The 20,156-nt window shown below is 39.2% G+C and overlaps 1 pseudogene; it reads left to right on the top strand.

Annotated features, from left to right (window-relative positions):
- The first annotated feature begins 226 nt into the window (after positions 1 to 226).
- On the top strand, positions 227 to 659 carry LOC127488947 (protein BTG1-like; annotated as a pseudogene).
- Positions 660 to 20,156: the final 19,497 nt, after the last annotated feature.

Below are 20,156 nucleotides of genomic sequence, written 5' to 3'. Positions count from 1 at the left end.
CTATGCATTCTATCAACACTGGGGTATTCCCACACATCTTTTCCACACCCAAGCACCCCAATGTACCCCTTCTATCCCCCAGGCACTCCAAGACTTCTTTTCTAAACCTGAATGCCCCCATTTAACAGTTCTACACCCAGGCCTCCACCACATATCCATCCTACTTCTGGGCTGCATGCATCCCTTCTTCTCCTCCATGCAGCCCATCTACACCTAGATCTTCCCCATGATAGGTGAGATCACTGCCACTGTGTGTCTGTCATCTCCAAGTTCCTCAGCACTTACAGCTCAGCAGCAAGGGACACCTGTAGACCTGCAATCAGAGCTTGTAGGAGCTGTTTCCCAGAAAAACAAAGCAAATGATAGGTTATGGTCATGTTCTCATCAAGCATGAACTGGACCATCTGATTATGCTGAGTGATCAGCAGCTGTTCAGGCTCCCCCCAAATGAACTCATACCCTGGGTTGACCCCAACAGAGTGCTCCCACAGAATTGGAGAGAATGGCTCCACTTGTGTTCTGTAGGAAGCCTCTCCTGCTGGATATAGCATTGAAGACAGAATCAATGTGCACATGGGAAACAATATCTACTGTAGGGAGGAATTCTTGCTGGCAGAACAAGCCCTTCCAAAAATTGTGTGATGAATGTATCAAGATAAGATATAGTCTATGGATGGATCATATTATAATGGATGGATTAATTGTAATTTTGCTTTGAGTGGGCTCCTCTTGGGGATGGATTATGGAATTTAAACAATGTCACAACTGTGAAGATCTAGCACAAGAATGTGGTAAAATTTTTTGATCCCAGGGTTTTAACAGTACCTTTCAATGATTTCATAGCTTGTGAGTCCTGGTAAATGATCACTTTATTTGCTAGGGAATGAAAATGATGGTTTCAGTTCCTCCCACACATTATACCTAAATTTTACATCATTGTCTTTAATGAAACTATATATTTCAAAGAATCTTTATCTGAAATAGAGAAATTAGCTCTACAAACACTTGAAAATTGTGATCATTAATATTTATGGCAGCTCAATAGGAAAGATTACTGTTTTAAAAATGCTTTACACAAAATTTTACTACATGACTTCTACCTTGCACTTAAATATGTATAATGTACATAAAGACAAACTTATAAACATGACCTGGGTAATAGCTCTTGTATGGTGATTTTTTGGCCTTAAACATAGCAGGTGACCAAAATCTGCCATGGAAACAAGCTTTTATGAAAACACCCTTGAAGAGACATTGTCTCAATTATGGTGGAGAACAAGACAGCCACAGTATTGACCAGTAGGAGGCTCTGTGTCTGCACTTATCCAACCGACCCTTAAGGGAGTGAAGAGGCTACTGAACACAGTGAACTTTGTCCTAGATTCACAGAATGCTGCATGGAACAATAGGGAAGTTGGCTATATGAGAAACCCACAGCATCCTTCTTTCTCAATATTGTGGATGATCTCATGTCTGCATTTGTTTCCTCTCCCACACCCTAAGTTCTTACTAATCTATGTTGCAGTTTTGTGGAAAACAAAGCCTCCTTGTAAAGCCTCATTACCAGGTTCTTCTATATAACTTGCTTGAAAAATAAAGTGTTTGACTGATCTCAAGAAGACAGTCCCAGAGTTATCACTCTGCACCTTCCATCATTTCACTACACTCTCTGAGACGCGTTGGGGTCCTGCTTGAGAAAACACAGATCACTAGCCAGCTCTCTGTACATTTGCCATCTGGTAGTTCACTAAAATGGATAAGGCTGAGGTCTGGTATGTAACTTTCCTTGTACTTAATTGGGTAAAAGTGTTTTCCATAAGCAGTCTTGTATTTTGTGAACTTATTTGTTAAACTGTAAACTACTATAAATTTATGCAATTCTTTTATATTTATTGTGACAAAACTATGCAGATATCTTTACTCTGGATGAAATTTTTCCCTATATAATACATTATTGTATTGGCAATTAAAACTAAATTAATAACTAAGTATTTTTAAAAGTTCCAGGAAATATTACTCTGTGTAAGTGTTTTGGAGATTTCTTTCATTTTCTAAAGTAAAGTGGTACATAATAAATATTCTTGGATATGTTAAAGATAAATATTGTAAGATTAGATTCTGCTTATTTTCTATTTGAGCTCTTACTAGAGTCTGTCATCTGAAAAACTGAATTATGAAAGTAAGCTGTCAATAGTCAGAGAATATATTATCCATATAACTAATTATTTATAGGAATGTGCGTTAGATGATATGTTTACTTGATTTTCATAACACATGTACTTGCATGTATGTGTGTGTGCATGATTTCAAAGGTTGATAAGATTATCTTTTATCTTTATCCTATATGGCACATATGTGTTTAATATCAAATAATATGTAAACCATGCAGTATTTATATGTACATGTACATATTATAAATATGTTAATTTGTAATGCCATCTCTTTCATTGAAAATGAACCCTAACTGGAGAACTTGATGATAATGCACTAGGTTGGGAGTGATACTTTAAATTAATAACTTTAAATTAGGAATACTTGTGCAAATGTATGGGGTACAGCATATTACTTCACTACATGTATACAATGTGTACTGGTAAATCCAGAGTAATCAAAACTGCCCCTTTGCTGACATTTTTAAGATTCGAGTCTTTGAGCTACTTTCTTGTATTTACCCATAAAATATCTACTAGGTTATCATTACCCTGCTGTGCTATGTGATACTGGGAACTCAGATCTGATTTTTATCTGGCTCCCATTTTCCAACCTCCCACTACCTTTCCCTCCACCTCTCAACCTACAGTCTCCAGGGCTCATCAATCTGTGGTTTATATTAGCTTGCACATGTGAGAGAGAACATGTGTTGTTTGTCTTTCTGTGGCTGACATGTTTGATTTAACATCAAGTCCTCCAATTCCAACTTTTAGCTGTAAATAAAAGGGTTGCATTCTTATAACTGACAAATCTTCTATTGTATGTCCACATTTTCCTTATCCATTTATTTGATGAGGGACATCTTGGTTAATTACCCACCATGTTCTTGATGACAGATTCATTGCTGTTGAATTATTTTCCTCATACCTGTCATAAGCAATCAAATATCAGTAAAATGGATCCTGGAGTTGCTGGAGAGATTAAATAAGATAACCCATGTAAAACTTTTAGTTCATTGTTTGGTATGGAACACTAAATTTTAGTCTCTCATAGAATGGCAGATGCCCTAAATAGCAATCTGGCCTCAGAATTAGCCCTGAAGCATTCGTATCTGGCTGAAGAGCCCATGAAGTATTTCAGACATGGAAAGCCAAGAGACTCCGGCAAAAAGAAAAAAAAAAAACACTAAATGAAAGCTCTCTGCGAGTGAGATCCCAGTAGAAAGAACAGGCCATCAAAGAAGGAGGTACCTTTCTCTGAAAGAAGGAGAGAACTTCCACTTTGACTATGACCTCATTTAAATAAGATCAGAGTTGGCAAACTCAAAATGCTTCCATAGCCTTGGCAACTCATAACAAGAGCCTAGGGTGATTACTGATGCCATAAACAATAGTGTCAATTTGTTAAGTCAACAACAGGAGTCACTGTGCACTTACTCCTCATGTAGGATCTCTGTCTTTAATGTGCTATTCAATGTGAATTAATGCAATAACTAGTACTCAAACAGTATTTTTCACTTTGTGTTTCAGTGTGGGTGCAAACTGTTGAAATATTTACTTAATTTATACTAAATTGATCTTTTGTATATAAAAATAATTGAAAATGGATCTTGATGTGAATGGAATGGGAGAGGGAGTGAGAGATGGGAGGGTTGAGGGTGGGAGGGAAGTTATGGAGGGGAAAAAGCCATTGTAATCCATAAACTGTACTTTGGAAATTTATATTTATTAAATAAAAGTTAAAAATTAAATCAAACAGTTGCCACTGAAAAAAATAAATAAATTTTAGTCTCTATAATTATTTGTCACGTTAAAATAAAAATCACTTGTCCTACCCAGGAACATGGGGCCTTGTTAAATTACTGTTTTCCAAAAGTTAAAGAAAAATTAAGATGAAATCTAGGGGCTGGCACCATGGCACAGTAGGTTAATCCTTGTCCTGTGATGCCAGCATCCCATATGGGTGCCAATTCAAGTCCCGGCTGCTCCTCTCCCAATCCAGCTCTCTGCTACAGCCTGGGAAAGCAGTATAGGATGACTCAAGTACTTATGCCCCTGCACCCACATTGGAGACCTGAAAGAAGATCCTGGCTCCTGGCTTTAGATTGCTGCAGCTCCAGCTGTTGTGGCCATTTGGGGAGTGAGCCAACTGAAAGAAGATCTTTCTCTCTGTCTCTTCCTCTCACTGTCTATAACTCTACCTCTCCAATAAATGAATAAATTCTTTAGAAAAAGAAGAAATCTATTTATAATTTTATATATTTCTCTCAAAGCAATCCTCTTTATAAAATAAATTCCTAATGTTGGCTTTTTTAAATATTCTATTTATTTGTTTGAAAGTCAGAGTTACACAGAGAGAGGAGAGGGAGAGAGAGAGGTCTTTTATCCACTGGTTCTCTCCCCACCTGGCCACAATGGCCTGCTTTTCCAGGCCACAACAGAGATCTGGATTGGAAGTGGAACAGCTGGGACTCGAACTGGCACCCACATGGGATGCTGGCACTGCAGGCGGCAGCTTAACCCACTATGCCACAGCACCAATCCCTGCTTATGTGTTTTTTTTTTTTTTTTTTTTTTTATTTTTGACAGGCAGAGTGGACAGTGAGAGAGAGAAACAGAGAGAGAAAGGTCTTCCTTTGCCGTTGGTTCACCCTCCGATGGCCGCCGCTGCAGCCGGCACACCATGCTGATCCGATGGCAGGAGCCAGGAGCCAGGTGCTTTGCCTGGTCTCCCATGGGGTGCAGGGCCCAAGCACCTGGGCCATCCTCCACTGCACTCCCTGGCCACAGCAGAGAGCTGGCCTGGAAGAGGGGCAACCGGGACAGAATCCGGCGCCCCGACCGGGACTAGAACCCGGTGTGCTGGCGCCACAAGGTGGAGGATTAGCCTAGTGAGCCGCGGCGCCGGCCTGCTTATGTTTTTAATTTGAAATAATTAAACATGAATGTGGGGAGCAACTCGGACTAGACTAAGTTACTGGAATTAGGACTTATTCTATGCATCTGCTCTCCCACAATATGGTGCTGGGAGAGGAGTAAACAACTTCTACACAGCTGCCTCTCGCCAATTTGACTGAGCTGCAGGAGCTGATCTTGCTCCTGATTGGAGGAGAGCAGCATGCTCGGTGTGTGGGTAGCAGAGTTGGGATTGGTGGAAGAGGACTATAAAGGAGGAGAGAGACAACATGCACCAGGAACATTCGGATAACATCTGAGCAGCCCCCAAGAGAGCCGGCTGGCTGTGTGCCACTCCCCCATGGAAGTGGGGAAAGTGGCAGGGGGAGCCGCCCCTCCATGGAGGTGGAGGGGTCGGCAGCCAACCCAGGAAGGACCAGCAGCAAACCCAGGAAGGGCCGAGCAGATAAAAGAAAAGTGCAGGGTCTAGTGTCGTTCCTCCGTGAAGAGGGGGAGTGACCAATGAAGAGCCAATTTTCCATCACTCTGAAGGAGTGATGGGAGTGTGATGCAGGAATGTTACTCTTCAAGGTCTAGCTGAGGAATGGGTAGAGCTTCAGAGACTGTCCATGAGAAGATTGCCAGGAAGATGGTCACAATCCTTCAGCCTGAAGGAGTCTTCAGATTTCACAGTATGATTGTAATAGATGCCCACATAGCACATGATTTAATGGGAGGATTGGGCACTTCTGATCTTGGATTACACCATCACTGAAGAGGCAAATTGTAGTCTGGGGTATGGGATTGGATTTCTGAACAAGAGAATAGGGAACACCTATATCAGATGGTAGCTGGTAGAGCTGTATCCTGCAAAATAAGATATATGAGGACTGGAAAAATTGGGAGTACATTTGATTTGGAGACAGGAACAGAATGAAACCCCAAAGATGTGTGTGGAATGTGCTATGGGAGAAAAGTATTAAGTTTTAATTTGAAATTTAAAACTGATGACAAGAATATGGGGTAGAAAATTGTCAGGGGTGGAGGGGGGTCATAATGAAATACCAGATCTCCCGTAGTTGAAGAAAAAGTAATGTGGATTTGTTAAAAGAGAGCCTTAAACATGCTATAGACTCATATAGCATAGGACAGGAAACATGGCTGGGCTGCCCTTCTTGAGAGCCTCAGCTCAGAACTTCACTACTATCTCAGTTCAACTAAAGAGCAGGGAAGGCCGGCGCCGCAGCTCACTAGGCTAATCCTCCACCTTGTGGCGCCAGCACACTTGGTTCTAGTCCCGGTAGGGGTGCCGGATTCTGTCCCGGTTGCCCCTCTTCCAGGCCAGCTCTCTGCTATGGCCCGGGAAATGCAGTGGAGGATGGCCCAAGTGCTTGGGCCCTGCACCCCATGGAAGACCAGGAGAAGCACCTGGCTCCTGCCTTCGGATCAGCATGATGCACCGGCCACAGCACGCCAGCCGCGGCGGCCATTGGAGGGTGAACCAACGGCAAAAGGAAGACCTTTCTCTCTGTTTCTCTCTCTCACTGTCCACCACTCTGCCTGTCAAAAAAAAAAAAAAAGGCAGGGAAGAGGATCACAGAGGAGGGTGTGTGGTCTAAATGCCAAATGGCCATGGCACAACTGTGAGAGCGGAAAGAGAATTCAGTTACTACCTTTTAATATCTAAACCATATTCTTAATGTAAGGATCCTGTTAAATAAAGCAGACAAGCCACGCTTCCTGTCTTGTTAAAACACACTAGCATTTCTCTCAAGTAAATGAGCAATTTGGAGGATGGAAGTGAATCTCTGTTTTAAATGCTATAATCATGAGCTACTCTAGAGTTAAGGCAACATATCATCCTGCTTCTCACCATGAATTTATTAGGTGCTCTTATATAAGTTTCTTGTTGCCTTTTAAAAGAAACTTCTGGTTTTGGTACTTACATACTTTATGTTGTCAGCTGTTGGAACAGACACTGATACATGTCTCTCCTCCAGTGCAAATTATTTAGCCATTAGATAATTACTTTCCTTGGGAGTGCAGTTGGAGGAGCCAGCCAGTGCTCTGTAGCTCTTTAATAAGTGGAGCAGACTTTTTTAAAGTGCTTATTTCTAATTATGAAATGTTTTAAATAGCAATAAAATGTTTTAGATTACAGAAATAATATACCATTGCCCCTCGATATACATGGAGTTGGTTCCAGGATCCTCCTAGATAATGCAGATTTACTGATGTGCAAGTTCTTTGTATAAAAAGGCATATCATTTGAATTTGGCCTGCATACATCTTGTGTATTCTATAATTCACCTCTAGATTACTTTTAACACTGACTACAATGCAAATACTATGGAAGTAGTTGTTCTACTTTGCTGTTTAGGGGTTAATGACAAGAAAAAGGCTTGTACATATCAGTACAAGCACAATTCTTTTTTCATATTTTATATCCTCAGTTGGTTGAATACACAGATGTGGATCCGTAGACATAAGGTGTTGACAATACAAACCACGCACAAACATATGGGATGCCCAGATATTAAAAATGCAAACATGTTTTCTTTTTCCTTTAGATTATTTCTTTATTTAAAAAAGCAGAGTTAAAGAGAGAGATCTTCCATCTACTGGTCCAATCCCAAATGGCCAGAGCCTTGCCAATCCAAAGCCAAGAGCTAGGAGGTATTCCAAGTCTCCCATGTGAGTGCAGGTGCCCAGGTACTTGGGCCACCTTCCACTGCTTTCCCACACCCATTAGCAGTGAGCTGGATCAGAAGTGGAGCAGCTAGAACTTGAACTGGAGCCCATACATGATTCCAGTGCCACAGGTGGCAGCCTAACTCACTTTGCCACAATGTTGGCTCCAACACAGACACACACACACACACACACACACACACACACATATATATATATTCTATAAAACAATGTCTCAGGGGCCAATATTGTATAGCAGATAAATGCTTCCACCTGCTATGCTGGCATCCCATATGGATGCTGTTTTGAGTTTCAACTGCTCCACTTTCAATTCATCTCCCTGCTAATGGCCTGGGAAAAACAGAGAAAGATGGCCCAAATATTTGGGCACTTATCACCCATGCGAGAAAACTGCATGAAGTTTCTAGCTCATGCTTTCAGCCTGGCTCAGCCATGGCTATGGCAGTCATCTGGAAAGTGAAACAGCAGACAGAAAATTTCTCTCTCTCTCTCTCTCTCTCTCTCTCTCATGTGTGTGTGTGTTGTGTGAGTATAACTCTATCTGTAAGTTATTTAAAGGTTATTTATTCAAGGGGCAGAGATACAGAGAAAGGGAGAGACATGGTGGGGGGGAGAGGGAGAGAGATCTTCCATTCATTCACTAGCTCACTACTCAAATGGCTGCAACAGCTGGAGCTGGGCCTATCTGAAACCAGAATCCAGGAGCTCCTTCAGGTCTCCCTTCTGGGTGCAGGGACCCAAACAGTTGGGCCATCTTCTACTGCCTTCCCAGGCTACTGTTCAGAGAGCTTGATCAGAAGAGGGGCAGCTAGAATTTGAACTAGTGCCCATGCTGGTGCTGCAGCCAAAGGCTTAATCTACTACACCACAGCATAGGCCTCTCTCTGTATCTCTTTCTCATAAGTAAATTGATCTTTACAAAAAAAAAAAAAAAGAAAAATGAAACTTTCTCATGAAAATAAAAAACAACTAATGCCTTACCCTGGGCTGGCATTGTGGCACAGCATGTTAAACTTCTGCTTTCAATACAGCATCCTTATCAGAGTGCCAATTCAAATCCCAGATGCTCTGCTTTTGTTCCAGTTTCCTGTTGATGTACTTTGGAAGTAGCAGAATATGGCTTTTATATTATAGTAATTGCCACCTATGTGGAAGACTTTGTTGAAATTCTGCTCCTGTCTTTAGGCTAGCCCAGCCCTAGCTATCTGTACTTTGGGGGATGAATCACTGTGGAAGCACTCTCTCTCTCTCTCTCTCTCTCTCTGAGTGTGTGTGTTCCTCCCTTTCAAATAAGTATTATTTGTAAAAAGCAAAAGACCACCCATCTGCTTCCCCAGAGTTACACTTCATCCTGAAATAGACATATGTCCTCATAATTACTGTGCATGTTTAATTTTACTGAATAGGTATAACTAACTTGTATTAGTTATTTATTGCTGTGTAACAGTCTTCCCCAAAACATAGCAGCTGTTTGCCACCCTGCACTGTTCCTGAGAGTCAGGGATGGATGAGTGGCTGGGATGGTTGAATGGATGACTCTAGCCCTGGGTCTACAGAGATCACTTCTATTTCCTACCTTATTGGCTGGAAGAAATGCTCCATTCCTCATCATGTGATCATCAGCACAACTGCCTGAAAATCTCCAAAACAGAGCACTTGATCATCCCTTAGCAAGTCATCTCAGAGACAGTGCAACTGAGCATCAAAGACAGAAACTATCATTTTACTATAATCAAATATTGGAAGTGACAGCCACCATATTTGTCATATTCTGCTGGCTGCACTGGGCAAACATTTTGCATGTGGGAAGGAACTAGAAAACCTAAACACCAGCAAGGAGGGTTCTTTGGGAGTCACTGTATAGCTGTTGATTTTGTTATTAAAATTAGATTTTCTTAACATATGTTGCTATGAATCAAGATCATTTGTTTTCACTGCTGTGTCGTATCCCATTGTATGAATAGAACTAGATTAGGTATTCAGTCTGTATTGACTGATTTGAGGGTGGTTTCTATTATTTGCAGTTCTAAATAGTGTTGCAATGAACAGATTTGTGTTGTGAAAGGAATTTTCTGGTTTTTTTAAGATTTTTATTCATTTATTTGACAGGTAGAGTTACAGGCAGTGAGAGAGAGAAAAGTCTTCCTTCCATTGGTTCACCCCACAACTGGCCACCACGGCTGGCTCTGTGCTGATCCAAAGCCAGGAGCCAGGTGCTTCCTCCTGGTCTTCCATGCGGGTGCAGGGACCCAAGCACTTGGGTCATTCTCCACTGCCCTCCCGGGCCACAACAGAGATCTGGACTGGAAGAGGAGTAACCAGGACTAGAACCCGATGCCCATATGGAATGCAGGGACCACAGGTGGCGCCAAGTGAGCCATGGCGCCAGGCCCGAAAAGAATCTTCAGGAATTGAAAACTTTAAGTGATTTAGTATGTCAGTTTTCAGCATTACATATGTCAAATTTTACTTCAGAATAACTAGATCACCAGAATTATATAGGAATTTCAGTTCCTTCAAACTATTACCATATTTGCTTTTTTTGCTATGCTTTGCCAATCTATATGTGATAGAGTGTCCTGTTCAGGTGGTATTTTCAAGATCACATATCTTGGGATATGTTTATGGGATGCTAAGATTATTCTCTGAAGATGAGGGTTTGTGTTAGTCTTATGTATGGTTTTCTACTTTTTTACTGGTATGTATGGGTTTCTTGGGATATTAATCTTTCCAGGTTGTATATTTTAATTACTCTGAGTTTTCTGTTTATCTGTTTTTGGTGTTTTTACTTGCATCTTTTTAAATTTAGTATAATCAATCCCATCTTTCTCTCATGACTTGTACTGTTTGCCTTAAGAAATTGTCTGAATCTGAGAAAATATATATATTTTTTCTTTTATAGATACAATATATTTTTCTTATTTTCTCCTAAAATGTGAAGTTTCTAAGAACACTTGATTCTCTCAGAAATATTTATTGAGTTTATAATGTTCTCCCTTATTTTTCCAATATTTTATTATGAAGATATAATATATAGAAACCAAATATCATACAGTGACATTCTGCATATCAGCCATAGATTTAGTAATTTCTAACATTTTGCTGTGCATCAGTTGGTGTGTGGGCACATTTTTTGACTGAACTATTTGCAAATAAATTGGAGGCATCCTGACATGTATATCAGTATATCAGTATCCATATTAAAATATGGACAGTCTCTTAAATAAGCACAATATTATTTTTTGGACATAAAAGCATAACTTTATTTTTTTATGCTTTTCAAAAACTTTAATAAACACTGAAAATATTTTACATGTTAATGAGGGAATACTACATGATGTTTCAACACATGTCTATACCATATAAAGTTCAAACAGGGTAACTTGCTTTTCTCCTTACAGAATACTACTTTTTCACTACTATACTTCAAATTCCCATCCCACTTTTTTTGTAGAGCTTTCATTATTTCACCCTTTGCATTTTTTAACTTTTATTTCATGAATATAAATTTCCAAAGTACAGCTTATGGATTACAATGGCTTCCCCCCCATAACGTCCCTCCCACCCAAACCCTCCCCTTTCCCACTCCCTCTCCCCTTCCATTCACATCAAGATTCATTTTCGATTCTCTTTATATACAGAAGATCAGTTTAGCATACATCAAGACTTCAACAGTTTGCTTCCACACAGAAACAAAAAGTGAAAAATACTGTTTGAGTACTAGTTATAGCATTAAATCACAATGTATAGCACATTAAGGACAGAGGTCCTACATGAGGAGTAAGTGCACAGTGACTCCTGTTGTTGACTTAACAAATTGACACTCTTGTTTATGGCATCAGTAATCACCCTAGGCTCTTGTCATGAGCTGCCAAGGCTATGGAAGCCTTTTGAGTTCACCAACTCTGATCCTATTTAGACAAGCTCGTAGTCAAAGTGGAAGTTCTCTCCTCCCTTCAGAGAAAGGTACCTCCTTCTTTGATGACCCGTTCTTTTCACTGGGATCTCACTCACAGAGATCTTTCATGTAGGGTTTTGTTTTGTTTTGTTTTGTTTTGTTTTGTTTTGTTTTTGCCAGAGTGTCTTGGATTTACATGCCTGTAATATTCTCATGGGCTTTTCAGCCAGATCCACATGCCTTGAGGGCTGATTCTGAGGCCAGAGTGCTGTTTAGGGCGTCCGCCATTCTATGGGTCTGCTGTGTATCTCACTTCCCATGTTGGATCATTCTCTCCCTTTTTGATTCTATCAGCTAGTATTTGCAGACACTATTCTTGTTTATGTGATCCCTTCGACTCTTAGTCCTTTCATTACCATTAATTATGAACAGAAATTCATCACTGGGACTAGTGAGATGGCATTGGTACATGCCACCTCGATGGATTGAATTCGAATCCCCTGGTATGTTTCTAACTCTACCGTTTGAGGTAAGTCAGCTTGAGCATGTCCCGAATTGCACATCTCTTCCCTCTCTTATTCCCACTCTTATATTTAACAGTGATCACTTTTCAGTTAAGTTTCAGCACTTAAGAAGAATTGTGTATTGATTACAAATTCAACCAAAAGTATTAAGTAGAACAAACAAAAAAAATACTGTTTCTTTTGAAGTACAGAAACTTCTCAATTTGATGCAATCCCAAATGTTAATTTTGGCTTTGACTGCCTGTGCTTCTGGGGTATTTTCCAAGAAGTCTTTGCTGGTACCTATATCTTGCAGGGATTTTCCAATACTCTCTAGTAATTTGATCGTGTTGGGTCATAGATTTAAGTCTTTAATCCATGTTGAGTGAATTTTTGTGTAAGGTGAAAGGTAGGGGTCTTGCTTCATGCTTCTGCACGTGGAATCCAGTTCTCCCAGCACCATTTCTTGAATAGACCGTCCTTACTCCAGGGATTGGTTTTGTATCCTTGATCAAATATGAGTTGGCTGTGGATGTTTGGATTGATTTCTGGTGTTTCAATTCTGTTCCATTGGTCTATCCATCTGTTTCTGTAACAGTACCATGCTGTTTTGATTACAACTGCCCTGTAGTATGTCCTGAAATCTAGTATTGTGATGCCTCTGGCTTTGTTTATGTTGTACAAGATTGCTTTAGCTGTTCGAGGTCTCCTGTGTCTCCATATGATTTTCAGCATCATTTTTTCCAGATCTGAGAAGAAGGTCTTCGGTATCTTGATTGGTATCGCATTGAATCTGTAAATTGCTTTTGGGAGAATGGACATTTTGATGATATTGATTCTTCCAATCCATGAGCATAGAAGATTTTTCCATTTTTTGGTATCCTCTTCTATTTCTTTCTTTAAGGTTTTGTAATTTTCATCGTAGAGATCCTTAACATCCTTGGTTAAGTTTATTCCAAGGTATTTGATTGTTTTTGTAGCTATTGTGAATGGGATTGATCTTAGAAGTTCTTTCTCAGCCGTGGTATTGCCTGTGTATACAAAGGCTGTTGATTTTTGTGCATTGATTTTATACCCTGCTACTTTGCCAAACTCTTCTATGAGTTCCAATAGTCTCTTAGTAGAGTTCTTTGGATTCCCTAAGTAAAGAATCATATCTGCAAAGAGGGATAGTTTGAGTTCTTCCTTCCCAATTTGTATCCCTTTAATTTCTTTTTCTTGCCTAATAGCTCTGGCTAGAACTTCCAGAACTATATTGAATAGCAGTGGTGAGAGTGGGCATCCCTGTCTGGTACAAGATCTCAGTGGAAATGCTTCCAACTTTTCCCCATTCAATATGATGTTGGCCGTGGGTTTTTCATAGATTGCTTTGTTTATATTGAGGAATGTTCCTTCCATACCTAGTTTGCTTAGAGTTTTCATAATGAATGGTTGTTGTATTTTATCAAATGCTTTCTCGGTGTCTATTGAGATAATCATATGGTTTTTCTTCTGCAGTTTGTTAATGTGGTGTATCACATTGATTGTCTTGCACACATTAAACCATCCCTGCATACCAGGGATAAATCCCACTTGGCCCTGGTGGATGATCTTTCTGATGTGTTGTTGCATTCTATTGGTGAGAATTTTATTGAGGATTTTTGCATCTATGTTCATCAGGGATATTGGTCTGTAATTCTCTTTCAATGCTGCATCTTTTTCCAGCTTAGGAATTAAGGTGATGCTGGCTTCATAGAAAGAATTTGGGAAGATTCCCTCTTTTGATTGTTCTGAATAGTTTGAGAAGAAATGGAATTAGTTCTTCTTTAAATGTCTGGTAGAATTCAGCAGTGAATCCATCTGGTCCTGGGCTTTTCTTTGTTGGGAGGGCCATTATTGCTGTATCAATTTCTGTTTCAGTTATGGGTCTGTTTAAGTTTTCTATGTCTTCCTGGTTCAATTTAGGTAGGTTGCATGTGTCCAGGAATCTATCCATTTCTGATAGGTTTCCCTGTTTGCTGGCATACAAGTCCTTGTAGTAGTTTCTGATGATTCTTTTAATTTCTGTGGTGTCTGTTGTTACATTTGCTTTTTCATCTCTGATTTTATTGATTTGGGTCTTTTCTCTTCATTTTTTAGTTAGTTGGGCCAACGGGGTGTCAATTTTTTTTATTATCTCCAAAAACCAGCTCCTCTTTTGGCTGATTTTTGTAATGTTTTTTTTTGGATTCTATCCTGTTGATTTCTTCTCTGATTTTAATTATTTCTCTTCTACTAGATTTGGGTCTGGTTTTTTGCAGTTTTTCTAGATCCTTGAGATGAATTGAAAGCTCATTTATTTGGTGTTTTTCCAATTTCTTGATGTAGGCACCTATTGATATAAACTTTCCTCTTAACACTGCTTTTGCTGCATCCCATAAGTTTTGGTATGTTGTGCTGTTATCCTCATTTACTTCCAGAAAATTTTTGATTTCTCTTTTAATTTCTTCCATGACCCAGTGTTCATTCAGGAGCATGTTGTTCAGTCTCCATGCGTTTGCATATTCTCTAGGGATTCCTGAGTTGCTGATTTCCAACTTCATTCCTTTATGGTCTGAGAAGCTGCATGGTATGATTCTAATTCTTTTGAATTTGCTGAGACTTGCTTTATGGCCTAGTATGTGGTCAATCCTAGAGAAGGTTCCATGTACTGCTGAGAAGAATGTAAAATCTTTAGCTGTAGGATTGAAAGTTCTGTAGATATCTGTTAGATCCATTTGGGCTATAGTGTCATTTAAATCTACTGTCTCCTTGTTGATCTTCTGTCCTGTTGATCTGTCTATTTCTGAGAGTGGAGTATTGAAGTCCCCCAGTACTATTGTATTGGGGTCTAAGTCTCCCTTTAAGTCCCTTAACAAATCTTTTAAATAAATCAGTGCCCTGTAATTAGGTGCATATACATTGAAAATCGTTATATGTTCCTGTCGAATTGATCCCTTAATCATTACATAGTGCCCATCTTTGTCTTTCCTAACTGTTTTTGTGGTAAAGTTTATGTTGTCCGATATTAAGATGGCTACGCCCACTCTTTTTTCATTTCTGTTGGCATGGTATATCTTTTTCCAGCCTTTCACTTTCAGTCTGTATGCATCTTTGTTGGACAGATGTGCTTCTTGTAAGCATCAAATAGATGGGTTTTGTTCCTTAAGCCAATCAGCCAATCGGTGTCTTTTAACTGGACAGTTCAGGCCATTAATGTTCAATGTGATTATTGATTAGTAGTAGCTTGCCCTGCCATTTGCCAAAGATGTTTTCTGATATATGTTTTGAACTTCCTGTGATCTTTTGGTGTGAGATTTCCTTCATTTACCTTCCTTCATATTAATGACCGTGTTTCTGTGTTTCTGTGTTTCTGTGTGTAACACATCTTTAAGCATCTTTTGCAGGGCTGGACGAGTGGCGACAAATTCTTTCAATTTCTGTTTGTTGTGAAAGGTCTTTATTTCACCTTCATTCACAAATGAGAGCTTAGCAGGATATAATATTCTGGGCTGGCAGTTTTTCTCTTAGTACCTGGGCTATATCTCACCATTCCCTCCTAGCCTGTAGGGTTTCTGATGAGAAGTCAGCTGTGAGTCTGATTGGAGATCCTCTGAGAGTAATCTGACGTTTCTCTCTTGCACATTTTAGGATCTTTTCTTTATGTTTCACTGTGGGGAGTTTACAACGTGTCATGGTGAGGATCTCTTTTGGTCATGTTTATTAGGGGTTCTATGAGCTTCCTGTACTAGGATGTCTCTGTCCTTCTCCAAACCTGGGAAATTTTCTGCTAATATCTCACTAAAAAGGCCTTCTAATCCTTTCTCCCTCTCCATGCCTTTAGGAACTCCTAGAACCCGAATGTTGGGTTTTTTAATAGTATCCTGAACATTCCCGACAATATGTTTTAGATTCCTAATTTCCTCTTCTTTTCTTTGGTTTGATTGTATATTTTCCTGTGCTCTGTCTTCTAAGTCTGATATACTCTCTTCTGCTTCACTCATTCTGTTTTTAAGGCTCTCTAATGTGTTTGTCATTTAATCTATTGAATTCTTCACTTCATTATGATTTCTCATCACTATCACAGTTTCATGTTCTACTAGTTGTTTCATTTCATTTTGATTCCTCCTTAATATTTCATTTTCATGAGAAAGATTTTCTATCTTGTCCATTAAGGATTTCTGTAGTTCGAGAATTTGTTTTTGAGACTTCTTAATGTTCTTATCAACTTTTTGAGATCTGTTTCTTGCATTTCTTCTATCTCATCATCTTCATAATCTTGATTGGGGTGTCTTTTTCGTTTGGGGGCGTCATAGTGTCTTCCTTGTTCTTGTTACCTTGGCTTTTGCATTTGTTTGTCGTATTGGAGATATTCTTTGGTTTTTTCTTGTTATACTGTGACTCTAGATTGAGGACTGTCTGCTTTTGATGGATCCTTAGAGGCCGTGATGGGTGTGGCCAGAGAGTTCTGGTTCTACTTAAGGGTGTGCCAAAGGTGATTCACCCTGATTGTTCTCTTGCTCACTCTTGCTCGCTCTCTCTCTCTCTTTTTTTTTTTTTTTTTGACTCAGTTGGGAAGTAATTCCACACAGCTGAGTGGAATTGAGAGTAGTTGATGTATGAAATCTGGCCCCTGTGGGTATTCGCTTGCTTACCAGAGTCAGGTTTTTCTGCTTGGCTAATGAGAGACACCCGCTTTACATATGCAAAATGGTGCACACCACTTTACTTACATAAAATGGCGCCTGCCCTGTGTCTTGCTTGGCTTTGTAAGGTGAATGGAGAGAGAGGCTAAATGTCCATGCAGGTTCCCCTTATTTATTCGATTTTTTCTCTCCTCCAGCCAGCCTGGTGAACTTTCCCCAATGGGGTTTCAGGCCTCATTCCCTGCAGGCTTTTTCTGCCTTTCCCCGCCAATGTCTCAGGTTACCGACAGGTTTTTAGCTCACCTCCCCTTCCAGCGCTGGCGCGCAGACTCTGTGGCTCTTGTGGTTAAGCACAATATTATTAATACACCTGAAAAACTAGCAGTAATTTCTAAATAGATTTTCCCCATTGTCACAGAAATGCTGTTTAAGCTGTTTTGTAAGGGCCAAAATTGATACCTTTGTAGAATATATTGTATTCTGTTTTGTCTGAGTATTTCCTAATGGTATCAATTAACAATATGTTAACCTCATATTTCCTAAAAATTTGAAGTTACATCTAGAGGCTTAGTTTCAAGTAAAACATATTTTGGCGCAGTCCCCACTGAAATTTTAATAACCCTGTATGTACCTGGGCTCTTTCTGAGCATCCTATTCTGTTTCAGGAAAGAGTTCCATAACCCTGTAATACACCACATAGCCCTAATTTCTTCTTTTAAGATTTTTTATTTGAAAGTCAAAGTTACACACACACACACACACACACACAGAGAGAGAGAGAGAGAGAAAGATGTCATCCATCTGATGGCTCACTCTCCAATTGGCCACAATGGCCAGAGTTTCACTGGTCCAAAGGCAAGATCCAGGAGCTTCTTCCAGGTCTCCCACATGAGAACAAGGACTTGGGCCATCTTCTACTGCTTTCCCAGGCCATAGCAGAGAGCAGGATTGGAAGTGGTGCAGCCAGGACTCAAACCAGCACCCATATGGGATGCCGGTGGTTTATACCAGGGCATTAACTTGCTGCACCACAGTGCCAAATCTGGCCCTAATTTCTGTAGTGTTACTAGAACAGGGTCTGTAAGATCTTGATATTTCTCATTATACTTATTGTCCTGCTTAGTTTTGCAGTTTTAATGAGCTTATCAACATGTTTCAGAAATCCTTGTGAGATTCTAATTAGAATTATATTAAATTTATTGAGTATAAATTAATTGCTATATTATGTCTTTTACCCATAAATGTCCTAATTTTTTATTTGTTTCTTTTTTTATGTCCTACTGAAATTATTTGTAATGATATTTTCCAAAAAAAAATTTTCTCATCAATTCTTATGAGATACCTCATAGTTCTTATTGTTACTGCAAGTGGGTTTATATTAAATTTTATTTTCTAAAAAAAACCTAAATGAAAGATCTCCATGAGTGAGATCCCAGTGGAAAGAATGGGTCATCAAAGAAGGAGGTACCTTTCTCTGAAGGGAGGAGAGAACTTCCACTTTGACTACGAGCTTGTCTAAATAGGATCAGAGTTGGTGAACTCAAAAGGCTTCCATAGCCTTGGCAGCTCATGACAAGAGCCTAGGGTGATTACTGATGCCATAAACAAGAGTGTCAATTTGTTAAGTCAACAACAGGAGTCACTGTGCACTTACTCCTCATGTAGGACCTCTGTCCTTAATGTGCTATACATTGTGATTTAATGCTATAACTAGTACTCAAACAGTATTTTTCACTTTTTGTTTCTGTGTGGAAGCAAACTGTTGAAGTCTTGATGTATGCTAAACTGATCTTCTGTATATAAAGAGAATCGAAAATGAATCTTGATGTGAATGGAAGGGGAGAGGGAGTGGGAAAGGGGAGGGTTTGGGTGGGAGGGACGTTATGGGGGGGAAGCCATTGTAATCCATAAGCTGTACTTTGGAAATTTATATTCATTAAATAAAAGTTTTAAAAAATTTATTTTCTAGCTGATTGTTGTATAGGCATATAACTGTTTTGTATATTAACCTTATTTGTATATTGATCTATAAATAATATACTTTTTATAATTTATAATCTTTGTGTCATGTATTATTCTTTTTCTGAAGCATCTTGAGGCAATATTATATAGAAATTATGATAATGGTCACTTTTTTCTGTGTCTTTCCTATAAAGGGAAATGGGAGGCTTTCAAAAAGTTTACATAAAGTGCATGCTATGAAGATATTATGCATGGGTTTTAAGAAATGTTAGCACCAGATCAACTGATCTTTTAATTCTTTTTTCCCATAAAGTGCTTTGAAGTGCCTCATATTTCTCAGGCTTTATTACTGAGCATGGTCCCTAGGGTAGGTTGTTGTATTTCCCTTCTTAATCCTGAATGTAGAGATCCCCAGCTATTCTTAGTCTATTAGCATGAACAGAAAAACTCTTTGGCAGTTTCTAGTAACATTAAACATAGGCTTACTTCATGAGACTCTTAGGTGTATGCAGAGAAGTAGAGGTCTGAGTCTACTTAAAGACCTACCTGGAAGGTTCATAGCTTATTCATAATTGTAGAACTACTTAAAACTACCATTTTTTTCAAAATAGATACAACCCAAAAGATCACCGAGGGAGAATAAACAAAGTATTAAGTCATTGGAACATGGCACAGCAATTTTCTTTGTCCTGAACAATGCAATTCAATGTTTATTTTGTATAAGTGTATGAAAGATAAATTTCATCTATAGAATCCTAATTTCCATGTGTGTAATTCTGGAATGTCCCATACCCTTAACATGTGAACATGCCAGCTCATGGTCCTCTGGCTATAGTCCTTGATGTGGAAAGACCCCAAGTGGTGTCAGCTGATGTATATAAGGGTGATTTCCATCCTGTCTTTATTTACTGTTGACACCGCTTATATTTTAAGTTTTTGGTGTTCTGAGGTTTCACGACAATGTGCCTAGGTGTAGATTATCTTTGCATTGTACTTGAGCTAATTTGTGCTCTCTGAATGTGATAATCCTACATCCATCATCAATTCTAGATCATTCTCAACTGTCACCTCAGGAACTGATGCCTAGTATCTCCTTATGCATCTCCAATAAGATTAACTTTAGATTTCTTGTTATTTACTTCAGATCTCTGAACAATTTGTTTATATTTACTTCTCTTTATCTTTGGTGTATTCTATTATAATATCTTCAGATGCATCTTGTACTGGCCCAATTCTCTGTTCAGCTCTGTGCACTGCCCTATTTAATCTATTCAGTAATTTTCTACTTAACTGACTATATGGAATCTCTAGAAATTTTGTTCCATTTCTTTCAAGTGTACAAGCTTGCTTTTCTATAGTATCATGTAATAATTTTATTATGGCTTGTACTTCC

This window comes from Oryctolagus cuniculus, unplaced genomic scaffold (genome assembly GCF_964237555.1).
Source record: "Oryctolagus cuniculus unplaced genomic scaffold, mOryCun1.1 SCAFFOLD_64, whole genome shotgun sequence".
NCBI lineage: Eukaryota > Metazoa > Chordata > Mammalia > Lagomorpha > Leporidae > Oryctolagus > Oryctolagus cuniculus.
Note: the sequence above shows the minus strand (reverse complement) of the source record. Positions and strands in the feature narration are given on the sequence as shown.